General features: G+C 45.0%; 1 non-coding gene across 1 annotated transcript; it reads left to right on the forward strand.

Moving 5' to 3' along the window:
• Nucleotides 1-7,473: 7,473 nt before the first annotated feature.
• Trnat-ugu lies at nucleotides 7,474-7,547 on the forward strand. Its single transcript has one exon. It is a non-coding gene; the product is annotated as a tRNA-Thr (tRNA).
• The last annotated feature ends 11,132 nt before the right edge of the window (nucleotides 7,548-18,679 follow it).

The raw sequence follows: 18,679 nt of genomic DNA on the forward strand, positions 1-18,679 counted from the left end.
CGAGTCCTCCCTTGGGCATGGGTGTGTGTGTTTGTCCTTAGGATAATTTAGGTTAAGTAGTGTGTAAGCTTAGGGACTGATGACCTTAGCAGTTACGTCCCATAAGATTTCACACACATTTGAACACACAAATTTTGGGTGTACGGCAAATCGCACAAATCTTAATTCGACTTAATATCTAGGAATTACAATTACGAGCAACTTAAATTGGAAAGAGCACATAGATAATATTGTGGCGAAGGCGAAACAAAGACTGCGCATTGTTGGCAGAACTCTTAGAAGACGCGACAAACCCACTAATGAGACAGCCTATAAAGGCACATTTGCATGCCGAGCGTGAGTTTCCTCGGAAACGCGAAATATTAATTAAATAAATAATCAGTGACAAATAAATAAAGCCTATGGCACACAACTGCAGCGCTGTGTCGCTGATAAAACAAAAGCACAATTACGTTACTCTTATGTTTGATTAAGAAAGGGAGAGCTCTGGTTGAAGTGGTGCGAGAAGCACGTATTTTATTTTATTGTCTGGCACACCGCCATATTTCATGTTATAGAAGAATACTGCGAGTTGCAACCACACTAGACACTCGATTCTGTAAAGAATTTATATTTATAAAAGTAAGTAGGATTATGAACTGTAGGCTTATTCATTGAATATATCTGATTTAACTAACTGTGTAACTTTTTATGTTTAGTAGACAATCACCTCTGTACGACGTATTGGCATGGCTGGCAAATTATTGTAATATTGAGATTTAGATTATGAGTCCGCACCTACCGCAGCAGTCTTTGGAAACGATTTAATTACGAAGTCCGATTATTTCAGATTATTTCACGGTCAACTACGAGTAACATTGCCTTTACGAAAAAGCCATTGTCAAGCGTCTGATAACGAATAATTAAACGTCCACGTTCCAGATAAGCAAATACAATTGCAATCACAATCACCATCATACAGATAGAATAATTAACATATTTAAAAAAAACAACATTTTTTTAAATTTATTTTATTTATTTTATAAGCCTACATTACACTTGTCTGTCCTCTGTTGGATTATTGCTGCGCGGTGTGGGACCTTTACCAGGTAGGATTGACGGAGGACATCGAAAAAGTGCAAAGAAGGGGAGCCCGTTTCGTGTTATCGCGCAATAGGGGTGAGAGTGTCACTGATATCATACGCGAGTTGGGGTGGCAGTCACTGAAACAAAGGCGCTTTTCTTTGCGGCGAGATCTATTTACGAAATTTCAATCACAAATTTCCTCTTCCGCACGCGAAAATATTTTGCTGACACCCACCTACGTAGGGAGAAATGATCATCATAGTAAAATAAGAGAAATCAGAGGTCGAACGGAAAGATTTAAGTATTCCTTTTTCGCATGTGCTATTCGAGAGTGGAATGGTAGAGAAGTAGTATGAAAATGGTTCGATGAACCCTCTGCCAGGCACTTCAGTGTGAATTGCAGAGTAACCATGTAGATGCAGATGTAGATAACTGCATCAACTGCAAAAAGTCTGAAGTTACTCTTGTCTGCGACGCCATTAACATACAGGCCGGCCGTAGTGGCCGAGCGGTTCTACGCCCTACAGTCTGGAGCCGCGCGTCCGCTCCGGTCGCAGGATCGAATCCTGCCTCGGGCATCGATGTGTGTGATGTCCTTAGGTTAGTTCGGTTTAAGTAGTTCTAAGTTCTAGGAAACTGATGACCTAAGATGTTAAGTCCCATAGTGCTCAGAGCCAACTGAACCATTAACATACAGCATGAACAGGAAGAGTCCCAACACACTTCTACATCTGATGATGACTCTCCGTCCAAGATAACATACTATGTCCTCCCTACCAAAAAGTTCTCAATCCAGTCACAAATTACATTTGATAATCCACATAATCGTACTTTTGACAAGAAGCATAGGTACGGTACTGAGTCAAATGCTTTTCGGAAATCGAGTCCTGGTCCGACACACAGTTTTAATCTAGCAGCAAGTGCCAAATGAGCGCACACTCCAGTTCAGGAATCTGCGGCTAATGGTCTCGCGCTCGCGTTCTCTCTTCCCGAGCACAGGATCCCGGGTTCAATTCCCGGCGGGGTCAGGGCTTTTCACCTACCTCGAGATGACTGGGTGTTTGTGTCGTCCTCATCATTTCATCATCATTCATGAAAGTGGCGAGATTGCACCGAGGAAAGGTTGGGAATTTACATGGGCGCTGATGACCGCGCAGTTGAGCGCCCCATCAACCAAACATCATCATCATCATCATCATCCACTTCTGGAACTCGGTTCCTGTTCCCGTAAACAGTATGAAACTGATGTCGGAGGGGGGGGGGGGGGGGGGGGAGGGTCCGTAGTTCGATATCGCCTGTCGTGACGAACATACACAATTAACACTGGAAACAGAAAAGATTGTAACAACTACAGAGGTATCTCTTTCATCAGCGTTGTGGGTAAAATCTTCTCAGGTATTGTTGAAAGGAAAGTGCGAGTATTAGTTGAGGACAAATTGGACGAAAATCAGTGTGGGTTTAGCCCTCTTAGAGGTTGTCAGGACCAGATCTTTAGCTTACGGCAAATAATGGAGAAGTGTTACGAGTGGCACAGGGAATTGTATCTATGCTTTATAGATCTAGAAAAGGCATATGACCGGTTTCCTAGGAGGAAGTTATTGTCTGTTCTACGAGATTACGGAATAGGAGGCAAACTTTTGCAAGAAAAAAAATGGTTCAAATGGCTCTGAGCACTATGGGACTTAACGTCTTAGGTCATCAGTCCCCTAGAACTTGTTGTTGTTGTGGTCTTCAGTCCTGAGACTGGTTTGATGCAGCTCTCCATTCTACTCTATCCTGTGCAAGCTTCATCATCTCCCAGTACCTACTGCAACCTACATCCTTCTGAATCTGCTTAGTGTATTGATCTCTTGGTCTCCCTCTACGATTTTTACCCTCCACGCTGCCCTCCAATGCTAAATTTGTGATCCCTTGATGCCTCAAAACATGTCCTACCAACCGATCCCTTCTTCTAGTCAAGTTGTGCCACAAACTTCTCTTCTCCCCAATCCTATTCAATACCGCCTCATTAGTTACGTGATCTACCCACCTTATCTTCAGCATTCTTCTGTAGCACAACATTTCGAAAGCTTCTATTCTCTTCTTGTCCAAACTGCTTATCGTCCATGTTTCACTTCCATACATGGCTACACTCCATACAAATACTTTCAGAAACGACTTCCTGACACTTAAATCTATACTCGATATTAACAAATTTCTTTTCTTCAGAAACGATTTCCTTGCCATTGCCAGTCTACATTTTATATCCTCTCTACTTCGACCATCATCAGTTATTTTACTCCCTAAATAGCAAAACTCCTTTACTACTTTAAGTGTCTCATTTCCTAATCTAATCCCCTCAGCATCACCCGATTTAATTCGACTACATTCCATTATCCTCGTTTTGCTTTTGTTGATGTTCATCTTATACCCTCCTTTCAAGCCACTATCCATTCTGTTCAACTGCTCTTCCAAGTCCTTTGCTGTCTCTGACAGAATTACAACGTCATCGGCAAACCTCAAAGTTTTTACTTCTTCTCCATGAATTTTAATACCTACTCCGAATTTTTCTTTTGTTTCCTTTACTGCTTGCTTAATATACAGATTGAATAACATCGGCGAGAGACTACAACCCTGTCTCACTCCTATCCCATCCACTGCTTCCCTTTCATGCCCCTCGACTCTTATAACTGCCATCTGGTTTCTGTACAAATTGTAAATAGCCTTTCGCTCCCTGTATTTTACCCCTGCCACCTTCAGAATTTGAAAGAGAGTATTCCAGTTAACGTTGTCAAAAGCTTTCTCTAAGTCTACAAATGCTAGAAACGTAGGTTTGCCTTTTCTTAATCTTTCTTCTAAGATAAGTCGTAAGGTTAGTATTGCCTCACGTGTTCCTACATTTCTACGGAATCCAAACTGATCCTCCCCGAGGTCCGCTTCTACCAGTTTTTCCATTCGTCTGTAAAGAATTCGCGTTAGTATTTTGCAGCTGTGACTTATTAAACTGATAGTTCTGTTATTTTCACATCTGTCAACACCTGCTTTCTTTGGGATTGGAATTATTATATTCTTCTTGAAGTCTGTGGGTATTTCGCCTGTCTCATACATCTTGCTCACCAGATGGTAGAGTTTTGTCAGGACTGGCTCTCCCAAGGCCATCAGTAGTTCTAATGGAATGTTGTCTACTCCCGGGGCCTTGTTTCGACTCAGGTCTTTCAGTGCTCTGTCAAACTCTTCACGCAGTATCATATCTCCCATTTCATCTTCATCTACATCCTCTTCCATTTCCATAACATTGTCCTCAAGTACATCGCCCTTGTATAAACCCTCTATATACTCCTTCCACCTTTCTGCCTTCCTTTCTTTGCTTAGAACTGGGTTGCCATCTGAGCTCTTGATATTCATACAAGTGGTTCTCTTCTCTCCAAAGGCCTCTTTAATTTTCCTGTAGGCAGTATCTATCTTACCCCTAGTGAGACAAGCCTCTACATCCTTACATTTGTACTCTAGCCATCCCTGCTTAGCCATTTTGCACTTCCTGTCAATCTCATTTTTGAGACGTTTGTATTCCTTTTTGCCTGCTTCATTTACTGCATTTTTATATTTTCTCCTTTCATCAGTTAAATTCAATATTTCTTCTGTTACCCAAGGATTTCTATTAGCCCTCGTCTTTTTACCTACTTGATCCTCTGCTGCCTTCACTACTTCATCCCTCAGAGCTACCCATTCTTCTTCTACTGTATTTCTTTCCCCCATTCCTGTCAATTGTTCCCTTATGCTCTCCCTGAAACTCTCTACAACCTCTGGTTCTTTCAGTTTATCCAAGTCCCATCTCCTTAAATTCCCGCCTTTTTGCAGTTTCTTCAGTTTCAATGTGCAGTTCATAACCAATAGATTGTGGTCAGAATCCACATCTGCCCCTGGAAATTCTTACAATTTAAAACCTGGTTCCTAAATCTCTGTCTTACCATTATGTAATCTATCTGATACCTTTTAGTATCTCCAGGATTCTTCCAGGTATACAACCTTCTTTCATGATTCTTGAACCAAGTGTTAGCTATGATTAAGTTATGCTCTGTGCAAAATTTTCCAAGCGGCTTCCTCTTTCATTTCTCAACCCCAATCCATATTCACCTACTATGTTTCCTTCTCTCCCTTTTCCTACTGACGAATTCCAGTCACCCATGACTATTAAATTTTCGTCTCCCTTCACTACCTGAATAATTTCTTTTATCTCGTCATACATTTCATCAATTTCTTCATCATATGCAGAGCTAGAACTTAGCCCTAGAACTTAGAACTACTTAAACCTAACTATCCTAAGGATATCACACACATCCATGCCCGAGGCAGGATTCGAACCTGCGACCGTAGCAGTAGCGCGGTTCCGGACTGAAGTGCCTAAAACCGAACGGCCACCGCGGCCGGCTTTTCCAAGCAATTAAAGGTCTTAAAGTCAGGCAGCAGTTAGAGTTGACGGTAAATTGAGTTCATGGTTCAGAGTAGTTTCAGAGGTAAGACAAGGCTGCAACCTGTCTCCACTGTTGTTCATATAATTTATGGATCATATGTCGAAAACAATAGACTGGCTGGGTGAGATTAAGATATGTGAACACAAGATAAGCAGTCTCGCATATGTGGATGACTTAGTTTTGCTGGTAGATTCGATTGAAAGTTCGCAAATTTCAGAGCTAGATCAGAAATGTAAGGACTATGGTATGAAGATTAGCATCTTCAAAACGAAAGTAATGTCAGTGGGAAAGAGATATAAACGGATTGAGTGCCAAATAGGAGGAACAAAGTTAGAACAGGTGGACGGTTTCAAGTACTTAGGATGCATATTCTCACAGGATGGCAACATAGTGAAAGAACTGGAAGCGAGGTGTAGCAAAGCTAATGCAGTGAGCGCTCAGCTACGATCTACTCTCTTCTGCAAGAAGGAAGTCAGTACCGAGACCAAGTTATCTGTGCACCGTTCAATCTTTCGACCAACTTTGTTGTATGGGAGCGAAAGCTGGGTGGATTCAGGTTACCTTATCAACAAGGTTGAGGTTACGGATATGAAAGTAGCTAGGATGATTGCAGGTACTAGTAGATGGGAACAGTGGCAGGAGGATGTCCACAATGAGGAAATCAAAGAAAAACTGGGAATGAAGTCTGTAGATGTAGCAGTCAGGTTTAACAGGCTTAGATGGTGGGGTCATGTTACACGCATGGGAGAAGCAAGGTTACCCAAGAGACTCATGGGTTCAGCAGTAGAGGGTAGGAGGAGTCGGGGCAGACCAAGGAGAACGTACCTGGATTCGGTTAAGAATGATTTTGAAGTAATAGGCTTAACATCAGTAGAGGCACCAATGTTAGCACTGAATAGGGGATCATTGAGGAATTTTATAAGGGGGACTATGCTCCAGACTGAACGCGGAAAGGCATAATCAGTCTTAAATGATGATGATGATGATGAATCTCAAAATGGTTCCAATGGCTCTGAGCACTATGGACTTAACATCTGAGGTCATCAGTCCCCCTAGAACTTAGAACTACTTAAACCTAACTAACCTAAGGACATCACACACATCCATGCCCGAGGCAGGATTCGAATCTGCGAGCGTATCAGCAGCGCTGTTCCAGACTGAACGGCCTAGAATGACTCGGCCACAGCGGCCGGCTGAAACGAATCTCACAGACGGGACAGTATTTAATCAACAGATTACTGAAATGTTGGTCAGACGCCGAATATTGTCACTGTTGCAATGGAATCATAAGAAGGGCACCGAATATGAAATTGTTTGACTGGTTCACCTCCTATGAAAATAAAATACAGGTGTACGAAATGTTACCATAATTCCTAGCACATTTCAGCTTTCGAGAGGAAAACGTACTAATTTTCTATATATACGAAGACAGTAACTTGTTCTCGAAAGAACAGTTACTGTTGATGACCGTGCAGCTTTTCCCTGGAAGAAATGATGACTAACTGAAAACCTCAGCTGCCGACAGGTGTTGTTGCTATACCTCGAAATGTGTGCCCCGACCGGGACTCGAACCCGGGATCTCCTGCTTACATGGCAGACGCTCTATCGAGGACACAGATGAATAGCGCGACTGCAGGGACTTATCCCTTGCACGCTTCCCGTGAGACTCACATCCCCAACTGTCCACAATTCTACATATGTATTGTACCTTATAGACATTTGCCCACCCACTCATTACTCGCGCACTCTTTGGTGATTCCCGTAAGAGTTTGGGCAACCTGTGCGCATTCGCACAGACGATGATCAATGGCTGGGTAGCCTTTAACTATATATACGAAGGCAGTAACTTGTTCTCGAAAGAACAGGTACAATACATATGTAGAATTGTGGACAGTTGGGAATGTGAGTTTCACGGGAAGCGTGCAAGTCGCGCGTGCAGTCGCGCTATTCACCTGTGTCCTCGGTGGCTCAGCTGGATAGAGCGTCTGCCATGTAAGCAGGAGATCCCGGGTTCGAGTCCCGGTCGGGGCACACATTTTCAGCTGTCCACATCGAGGTATATCAACAACACCTGTCGGCAGCTGAGGTTGTCAGTTAGTAGTCATTATGCACTAATTTTCGATGACGTCGTCCAATACCAAATTTCTCTAAACTTGAGGACTGAAATCAACGTTTTGCTCAATACCATCTTTAATCGGAAGGACCTGCGACTACGACACAGTAGAATCCGTCATTTATAACCCTGCATAAAATTACGAAGTCCAAAAAAGTGTGTGAAATCTTATGGGACTTATCTGTTAAGGTCATCGGTCCCTAAGCTTACACACTACTTAACCTAAATTATCCTAAGGACAAACACAGACACCCATGCCCGAGGGGGGACTCGAACCTCGGCCGGGACTAGCCGCACAGTCCATGACTGCAGCTTCTAAGACCGCTCGGCTAATCCCGGGCGCCTATGAAGTCCAATGCACTAAGACGACATGAGCAATGCAATAGCGATATGCACACATACAAATGGCGGCACTATCGCGTACAAAGGGATAAAAAGGCAGTGCGTTGGAGGAGCTGCCATTTGTAGTGAGGTGATCCATGTGAAAAGGTTTCAGACGTGAGTATGGCCGCGCGATAGGAATTAAAAGACTGTGGAAGCCGAGTGGTGGCTGGTGCTAGACGCCTCCGACATTCCATTCTGGAAGTCGTTAGGGAATTCAGTATTCCGAGATGCGCTGTGTCAAGAGTGTGCCGAGAATACCAAATGTTAGACATTAACTCTCACCACGGACAATGCAGTGGCTGACGACCTTCACTTAACGACCGGGAGCAGCGGCGTTTGCATAGAGTTGTCAGTGCTAACAGACAAGCAACACTACAGGAGTTGACTGCAAAAATCAATGTGGAACGTACGATGGACGTATCCGTTAGGGCAGTTCGGCGAAGTTTGACGACCGACGCGAGTGCCTTTCCAACAGCACGACATGGCCTACAGCGGCTTTCCTGCGTGACCATATCTGTTGGATCCTAGCCGACTGCCAAGCCGTAGTCTGGTCAGGGGACCTCGACTGCAGTTTGTAGGAGCTGATGGTAGGGTTCGAGTGTGGCGCAGACCCAAGATGTCGACAAGGTTCCGTGCGAGGTGGTGCTGTCTCCATAATGGTGTGTTTACATGAAATAGATTGGGTGCTATGGTCTGTTCGACTACTCGGATAGCATTTGCAGCCATTTATGGACTTCATGTTCAGAAACAGCAACGAATCCACAACTGTTCGCCGTTGGTTTGAAGAAGATTCTGGCAATTGAGCGCCTGTGCCCCTGAGTTTATAGTACCGATAGTCCCAGGGTGTCAGGCATCTAGGTACCAGCTGTGCCCAACATTCCTTAATTTGAGTGATTGGGCGATTGCCGGTATAGCCATTGTGCAAGTCCTCTATCTAATACCTGTTTGGTTCGCTTTTTCCTCTGCCACATGGGCCAGTGCCCCTTCCCAGACGCTCTCCCATTCAGGTACCAATCGGGGCCAACGCTCCTTCATTTGAGCGATTGAGCGAGTGCCGATACTATCATTGTGGCAGGACCTCTACCTGATTCTGGTCTGGTTCGCTACCTCCTCTGCCACGTGGGACAGTGCCCCTTCCCAGACACTCTCCCATTCAGGTACCAACTGGGGCCAACACTCCTTCATTTGAGTGATTGGGCGAGTGCCGATACTATCATTGTAGCAGGACCTCTACCTGATTCTGGTCTGGTTCGCTTCTTCCTCTGCCACGTGGGACAGTGCCCCTTCCCAGACACTCTCCCATTCAGGTACGAACCGGGGCCAACACTCCTTCATTTGAGTGATTGGGCGAGTGCCAATACTATCATTGTGGCAGGACCTCTACCCGATTCTGGTCTGGTTTGCTTCCTCCTCTGCCACGTTGGGCAGTGCCGCTTCCCAGATGCTCTCCCATTCAGGTACCAACCGGGACCAACACTCCTTCATTTGAGTGATTGGGCGAGTGCCGATACTATCATTGTGGCAGGACCTCTATCTGATTCTGGTCTGGCTCACTTCCTACTCTGTCACGTGGGACAGTGCCCCTTCACAAACGCTCTCCCATTCAGGTACCAACCGGGGCCAACACTCCTTCATTTGAGTGATTGGGCGAGTACCGATACTATCATTGTGGCAGGACCTCTAACTGATTCTGGTCTGGTTCACTTCCTACTCTGCCACGTGGGACAGTGCCCCTTCACAGACGCTCTCCCATTCAGGTACCAACCGGGGCCAACACTCCTTCATTTGAGTGATTGGGCGAGTGCCGATACTATCATTGTGGCAGGACCTCTACCTGATTCTGGTCTGGTTTGCTTCCTCCTCTGCCACGTTGGGCAGTGCCCCTTCCCAGATGCTCTCCCATTCAGGTACAAACCGGGGCCAACACTCCTTCATTTGAGTGATTGGGCGAGTGCGATACTATAATTGTGGCAGGACCTCTACCTGATTCTGGTCTGGTTCGCTTCTTCCCCTGCCACGTGGGACAGTGCCCCTTCCCAGACACTCTCCCATTCAGGTACGAACCGGGGCCAACACTACTTCATTTGAGCGATTGGGCAAGTGCCGATACTATCATTGTGGCAGGACCTCTACCTGATTCTGGTCTGGTTCGCTTCCTCCTCTGCCACGTGGGACAATGCCCCTTCCCAGACGATCACAAATGGTTCAAATGGCTCTGAGCACTATGGGACTTAATATCTGAGGTCATCAGTCCCCTAGAACTTAGAACTACTTAATCCTAACTAACCTAATGACATCACACACATCCATGCCCGAGGCAGGATTCGAACCTGCGACCGTAGCGGTCGCTTGGTTCAAGACTGAAGCGCCTAGAACCGCTAGGCCACAGCGATCGGCCAGACGATCACCCATTGAGATACCAACCGGGGCCAACACTACATGATTTGAGTGATACTATCATTGTGGCAGGGCCTAAAGCGGTCGCCGGCATGGTGCCTCGGCTGTAGCTCCTCGGTCGCCTCTCTCCAGTGGCGTACGTGTTCGGCTGGCCCCCGCGTGGCATGGCGGACGTGCTCAGTGGATCACACCACGCCACACTCGTACGACCACGGCCTGCCCTCGGCACAGTTCACCGGTTGTGGCGCTGCCCGATAACGCGGCGCGGGCAGCCGTCCGTCTGTCTTTCTGAGAGCGGACGAACTCGTTGCGTCACACCCATACCTCTCCCTGTCACAACACCGTTTTTTTTTTTTTTTTTGGTCATCAGTCTACTGACTGGTTTGATGCGGCCCGCCACGAGTTCCTTTCCTGTGCTAACCTCTTCATCTCAGAGTAGCACTTGCAACCTACGTCCTCAATTATTTGCTTGACGTATTCCAATCTATGTCTTCCTCTACAGTTTTTGCCCTCTACAGCTCCCTCTAGTACCATGGAAGTCATTCCCTCATGTCTTAGCAGATGTCCCATCATCCTGTCCCTTCTCCTTATCAGTGCTTTCCACATACACCTTTCCTCTCCGATTCTGCGTAGAACCTCCTCATTCCTTACCTTATCAGTCCACCTAATTTTCAACATTCGTCTATAGCACCACATCTCAAATGCTTCGATTCTCTTCTGTTCCGGTTTTCCCACAGTCCATGTTTCACTACCATGCAATGCTGTACTCCAGACGTACATCCTCAGAAATTTTTTCCTCAAATTAAGGCCGGTATTTGATATTAGTAGACTTCTCTTGGCCAGAAATGCCTTTTTTGCCATAGCGAGTCTGCTTTTGATGTCCTCCTTCCTCCGTCCGTCATTGGTTATTTTACTGCCTAGGTAGCAGAATTCCTTAACTTCATTGACTTCGTGACCATCAATCCTGATGTTAAGTTTCTCGCTGTTCTCATTTCTACTACCTCTCATTATCTTCGTCTTCCTCCGATTTACTCTCAAACCATACTGTGTACTCATTAGACTGTTCATTCCGTTCAGCAGATCATTTAATTCTTCTTCACTTTCACTCAGGATAGCAATATCATTGATATCCTTTCACCTTGTATTTTAATTCCACTCCTGAACCTTTCTTTTATTTCCATCATTGCTTCCTCGATGTACAGATTGAAGAGTAGGGGCGAAAGGCTACAGCCTTGTCTTACACCCTTCTTAATAAGAGCACTTCGTTCTTGATCGTCCACTCTTATTATTCCCTCTTGGTTGTTGTACACATTGTATATGACCCGTCTCTCCCTATAGCTTACCCCTACTTTTTTCAGAATCTCGAACAGCTTGCACCATTTTAAATTGTCGAACGCTTTTTCCAGGTCGACAAATCCTATGAAAGTGTCTTGATTTTTCTTTAGCCTTGCTTCCATTATTAGCCGTAACGTCATAATTGCCTCTCTCGTCCCTTTACTTTTCCTAAAGCCAAACTGATCGTCACCTAGCGCATTCTCAATTTTCTTTTCCATTCTTCTGTATATTATTCTTGTAAGCAGCTTCGATGCATGAGCTGTTAAGCTGATTGTGCGATAATTCTCGCACTTGTCAGCTCTTGCCGTCTTCGGAATTGTGGGGATGATGCTTTTCCGAAAGTCAGATGGTATGTCGCCAGACTCATATATTCTACACATCCAACGTGAATAGTCGTTTTGTTGCCACTTCCCCTAATGATTTTAGAAATTCTGATGGAATGTTATCTATCCCTTCTGCCTTATTTGACCGTAAGTCCTCCAAAGCTCTTTTAAATTCCGATTCTAATACTAGATCTCCTATCTCTTCTAAATCGACTCCTGTTTCTTCTTCCATCACATCAGACAGATCTTCACCCTCATAGAGGCTTTCAATGTATTCTTTCCACCTATCTGCTCTCTCCTCTGCATTTAACAGTGGAATTCCCGTTGCACTCTTAATGTTACCACCGTTGCTTTTAATGTCACCAAAGCTTGTTTTGACTTTCCTGTATGCTGAGTCTGTCCTTCCAACAATCATATCTTTTTCGATGTTTTCACATTTTTCCTGCAGCCATTTCGTCTTAGCTTCCCTGCACTTCCTATTTATTTCATTCCTCAGCGGCTTGTATTTCTGTATTCCTGATTTTCCCGGAACATATTTGTACTTCCTCCTTTCATCAATCAACTGAAGTATTTCTTCTGTTACCCATGGTTTCTTCGCAGCTACCTTCTTTGTACCTATGTTTTCCTTCCCAACTTCTGTGATGGCCCTTTTTAGAGATGTCCATTCCTCTTCAACTGTACTGCCTACTGCGCTATTCCTTATTGCTGTATCTATAGCGTTAGAGAACTTCAAACGTATCTCGTCATTCCTTAGTACTTCCGTATCCCACTTCTTTGCGTATTGATTCTTCCTGACTAATGTCTTTAACTTCAGCCTACTCTTCATTACTACTATATTGTGATCTGAGTCTATATCTGCTCCTGGGTACGCCTTACAATCCAGTATCTGATTTCGGAATCTCTGTCTGACCATGATGTAATCTAATTGAAATCTTCCCGTATCTCCCGGCCTTTTCCAAGTATACCTCCTCCTCTTGTGATTCTTGAACAGGGTATTCGCTATTACTAGCTGAAACTTGTTACAGAACTCAATTAGTCTTTCTCCTCTTTCATTCCTTATCCCAAGCCCATATTCTCCTGTAACCTTTTCTTCTACTCCTTCCCCTACAACTGCATTCCAGTCGCCCATGACTCTTAGATTTTCGTCCCCCTTTACATACTGCATTACCCTTTCAATATCCTCATACACTTTCTCTATCTGTTCATCTTCAGCTTGCGACGTCGGCATGTATACCTGAACTATCGTTGTCGGTGTTGGTCTGCTGTCGATCCTGATTAGAACAACCCGGTCACTGAACTGTTCACAGTAACGCATCCTCTGTCCTACCTTCCTATTCATATCGAATCCTACACCTGTTATATCATTTTCTGCAGCTGTTGATATTACCCAATACTCATCTGACCAGAAATCCTTGTCTTCCTTCCACTTCAATTCACTGAGCCCTAATATATCTAGATTGAGCCTTTGCATTTCCCTTTTCAGATTTTCTAGTTTTCCTACCACGTTCAAGCTTCTGACATTCCACGCCCCAACTCGTAGAACGTTATCCTTTCGTTGATTATTCAATCTTTTTCTCATGGTAACCTCCCCCTTGGCAGTCCCCTCCCGGAGATCCGAATGGGGGACTATTCCGGAATCTTTTGCCAATGGAGAGATCATCATGACACTTCTTCAATTACAGGCCACATGTCCTGTGGATACACGTTACGTGTCTTTAATGCAGTGGTTTCCATTGCCTTCTGCATCCTCATGTCGTTGATCATTGCTGATTCTTCCGCCTTTAGGGGCAATTTCCCACCCCTAGGACAAGAGAGTGCCCTGAACCTCTATCCGCTCCTCCGCCCTCTTTGACAAGGCCGTTGGCAGAATGAGGCTGACTTCTTATGCCGGAAGTCTTCGGCCGCCAATGTTGATTATTTATCAAAATTTAGGCAGTGGCGGGGATCGAACCCGGGACCGAAGACGCTTTGATTATGAATCAAAGACGCTACCCCTAGACCACGTACAGGAATGAAAAAACAATAACGAAACACACACTCCACGTGGAAAAAATCTGCATCAGGACAACTCGGACGTTACACTAAGAATGGACTACAGTCCGATTGCACATATTTGTTTCAAAATATCACACTGCACAGAAAATATTCACCCTCAGGAGACATCGAGCTAGTACCGTCTCCAGCCTTGATAGATGCCAGACAGTCCACAATTGACTCCAGAGGTATCTCACTGCACGAGTGTTGTGAGGTATACAGGGTGGGCCACTAATCGTGACCGGGCCAAATATCTCACGAAATAAGCGTCATACGAAAAAACTACAAAGAACGAAACTCGACTAGCTGGATTTTATTAAATACGAACCCCCATTTTTTATTACCTATTCGTCTAGTACGTAAAGAACATGAATGTTTTAGTTGGACCACTTTTTCGCTTTGTGATACATGGCGCTGTAATAGTCACAAACATATGGCTCACAACAGTTGGTAACAGGTAGGTTTTTTCAATTAAAATACACGGCGTAGGTGCGTTTGAAAATTTTATTTCGGTTGTTCCAATCTGATACTGTAGTGTTGGCAGAAGAGCCAACACTGTGTTTCTAGAGGAGGCCGAAATGCACGCGTTTAATTACACGCTGACTGGCGTGAGGTCTGGAACAGGACAATATCTTGAGAATTGCAAATAATGTACGTAGATGATGTAATACTTAACTCTAATCCACAATTGTAGAACATCTGTCGTTACGGTACATGCTTCATAATATTAATTATCAATTGAATACGGCGCCTTGCTAGGTCGTAGCAAAGGTAGCTGAAGGCTATGCTAACTATCGTCTCGGCAAATGAGAGCGTATTTGTCAGTGAACCATTGCTATGAACGTCGGCTGTACAACTGGGGCGAGTGCCAGGACGTCTCTCTAGACCTGCCGTGTGGTGGCGCTCGGTCTGCAATCACTGATAGTGGCGACACGCGGGTCCGACGTATACTAACGGACCGCGGCCGATTTAAAGGCTACCACCTAGCAAGTGTGGTGTCTGGCGGTGACACCACAGATACTTGTACCTTTGTCAAGTTATCATTTCTGAGAACGCATGCTGTTACAGCGTGATTACCTGTAAATACCACATTAATGCAATAAATGCTCAAAATGATATCCGTCAACCGCAATGCATTTGGCAGTACGTGTAACGACATTCCTCGCAACAGCGAGTAGTTCGCCTTCCGTAATGTTCGCACATGCATTGACAATGCGCTGACGCATGTTGTCAGGCATTGTCGATGGATCACGACAGCAAATATCCTTCAACTTTCCCCACAGAAAGAAATCCGGGGACGTCAGATCCGGTGAACGTGCGTTCCACGGTATGGTGCTTCGACGACCAATCCACCTGTCATGAAATATGCTATTCAATACCGCGTCAACCACACGCGAGCTATGTGCCGGACATCCATCATGTTGGAAGTGCATCGTCATTCTGTCATGCAGTGAAACATCTTGTAGTAACATCGGTAGAGCATTACGTAGGAAATCAGCATACATTGCACCATTTTGATTGCCATCGATAAAACGGGGACCAATTATTCTTCCTCCCATAACGCCGCACCATACATTAACCCGCCAAGGTCGCTAATGTTCCACTTGTCGCAGGCATCGTGGATTTTCCGTTGCCCAATAGTGCATATTATGCCGGTTTACGTTACCGCTGTCGGTGAATGACGCTTCGTCGCTAAACAGAACGCGTGCAAAAAATCTGTCATCGTCCCGTAATTTCTCTTGTGCCCAGTGGCAGAACTGTACACGATGTTCAAAATCGTCGCCATGCAACTCCTGGTGCATAGAAATATGGTACGGGTGCAATCGATGTTGATGTAGCCATTCTCAGCACCGACGTTTTTGAGATTCCCGATTCTCGCGCACTTTGTCTGCTACTGATGTGCGGATTAGCCGCGACAGCAGCAAAAACACCTACTTGGGCATCATAATTTGTTGCAGGTCGTGGTTGACGTTTCACATGTGGCTGAACACTTCCTGTTTCCTTAAATAACGTTACTATCCTGCGAACGGTCCGGACACTTGGATGATGTCGTCCAGGATACCGAGCAGCATACATAGCACACGCCCGTTGGGCATTTTGATCACAATAGCCATACATCAACACGATATTGACCTTTTCCGCTAATGGTAAACTGTCCATTTTAACACGGGTAATGTATCACGAAGCAAATACCGTCCGCACTGGCGGAATGTTACGTGATACCACGTACTTATACGTTTGTGACTATTACAGTGCCATCTACCAGAAAGCGAAAAAAGTGGTCCAACTAAAACATTCATGTTTCTTTACGTACTATACGAATATGTAATAAAAATGGGTGTTCCTATTTAAAAAAACGCAGTTGATATCCGTTTGACCTATGGCGGCGCCATGTACCGTGCCAACCACAGAGCCATCTGGTTTCCCCCTTCAAGCTAGACGAGTTTCGTTCTTTGTAGGTTTTTCGTTTGATGCTTATTTTGTGAGATATTTGACCCGATCATTATCAATCGACCACCCTGTAGAGGATGATTTTTTCCGCCGTGTACAAACTATAGGGATTGATCAGTGAGAGGCTACGGAACAAGAAAGGTCTGATCCACGTAGGTCTAGAAACGCATGGTTTGCACGCTAGGGACGATATATTCAACCATACTGCTGTCTGTTACACGCTGAACCGTGTAGCCACAGTTACAGCATGCATGGTTTCCTCCTAGAGGGTGGTACCGTTCCTCATACGTCATGCCCTAGCGCCATCTTCTGCCATAGTAACTGGTAATGTTGTGTCCGATTCACTTCTCTTCCTGACTTACCTTGTGGTGGACGTGATACAACTTTGTATACAACTGTTGAAATTAGTCCGGTAGCCCATTTTCACTAGTATTTCTCTTTCCGTCCTTGTTTCTCTTTTCCCATAACTGATAGTGGTGTGATTGAATGAATGTGGTTGTGTGTCACGTTGCTAGACGGTGGCGTAGTCTGCTGCAGAAAGTCTGCGATAGTCGTACAGATTCAGCAGCAGTTGCACAGAATAGCCAACTCTCGTAGTGGTCAAGTAGGCAAAGAGTGTTTCGCTACTTGTGAGAAATCCACCTGCGTCAGGTTGGTGGCGGAAATGGCATCTTTGGGTTTCCCGGTCCACGCGGAGCGTGGAAGAGGCTGGAGAAGCGGGAGGCGGTCTGCCGCCGGTACGGGAAGCGTACACAGCTGTGCTCCAGTCGAAGAAGGGTGAGTTAAGACTGACCGCGTGGCGCGCTGTTACTTGGCGAGGGGAGAGCTGTTAGCTGTTGGTCTCGCTTTTCAAATCTGGAAGATTGCTTTGCCTTGTCGCAGTAAGGAATGCAAAACTTTGGCAGATTTTTCTTTTAGCAAATTTCTGTAGCAGACTTGGATCCGCCGGAAGAGCGCCACACAAAGGTGTCGATAAGAAGTGAGCACTCGCTTCTGTATGAATATCTGTTTGCCTTCAGCTGTGCCTGTATAAGCTTTCACCTTTCTAAATATTTAGAGCCTTGCCTTCTCGTAAATTTTCCTTACTTTCCGTGTCTTTCGTCCGTGGGGAGCCAACCACGTGGTAGAACATTATAGTTGTTGGGCTACCGGCATCACTAACTGTCCGGTCGCATGTTTGTTTTAGATAATGTTAACATGATTGTATGATGTGATATTGTTGGAATTTGGCACTATACCTAGAAATTGTGCCTCCACAAACCACGTGTTATCGGGAATCGTGTACATGCCTCACATCCTTAGTTTAGGAATAAATGATTTTATCTACAATTTTCTCTTGTGTTCCGAGATTACGTTTTTGCGCCTAAGCCACTCACCTCGTAGCTTTCCCATTAGCACATCCAATGCGTTTCCTTATGCACAGGTCCAGTGATTAGTCTCCCCTTGTATTTTATAACAAATGCTTTAGATTAAGTCTTATTTTCAGGTGCGTTGCTGGGAGCTGATCTTCTGCACAGTGTTCTTGCATGTGTTATTTTATTTTAAATGTTTGATTGTCGTGAACAGTGCACGGGCAATACTATTAATTACATCGTATTCCCTATGAGCGACATCACAACGTATGCATTTTTGTGAGTTTTTCGTCTGTGATCAAATTAATTTATTTTCCGACTCGACCAAATCTTTGATTAGTTGTATGGTTAGAGTCGGTGGAGACCCTACTCTTCTCACGTTAATTTCATAAGCAATAAGTATTTCCATTCCCAATAATAAGGAATAACCCGTAGTAACAGGTTAGTTACACTGTTCCGTATTCGAATCGAGGGCTCGCCGACATGGTGTTTACTTTCGGAAAGGCAAATGGCAACGGACGACGGGCAGCTAGGTTGTATCAGGAGACCTACGTATCCCCGACGACAACAACCACAGCATGCAGTGTCTGCAACAGTGTTCCGTCGTTTGTCTGAGACATGGTCGCTTCAAGAAGCAGGAAGTCATGACGGATGTACCCGAAATCTTCGTACACAGGCCCTCGAGGAATGTGTGATTAACACTGTGGAAGGCGACCGCCGTGTCAGTACCAGGCTGTTGGCCCGCCAGTAACAGGGTATGCCAGACGACCGTAC

The sequence above is a fragment of the Schistocerca americana genome, chromosome 10 (assembly GCF_021461395.2).
Source record: "Schistocerca americana isolate TAMUIC-IGC-003095 chromosome 10, iqSchAmer2.1, whole genome shotgun sequence".
In the NCBI taxonomy this organism is placed as follows: Eukaryota; Metazoa; Arthropoda; class Insecta; order Orthoptera; family Acrididae; genus Schistocerca; species Schistocerca americana.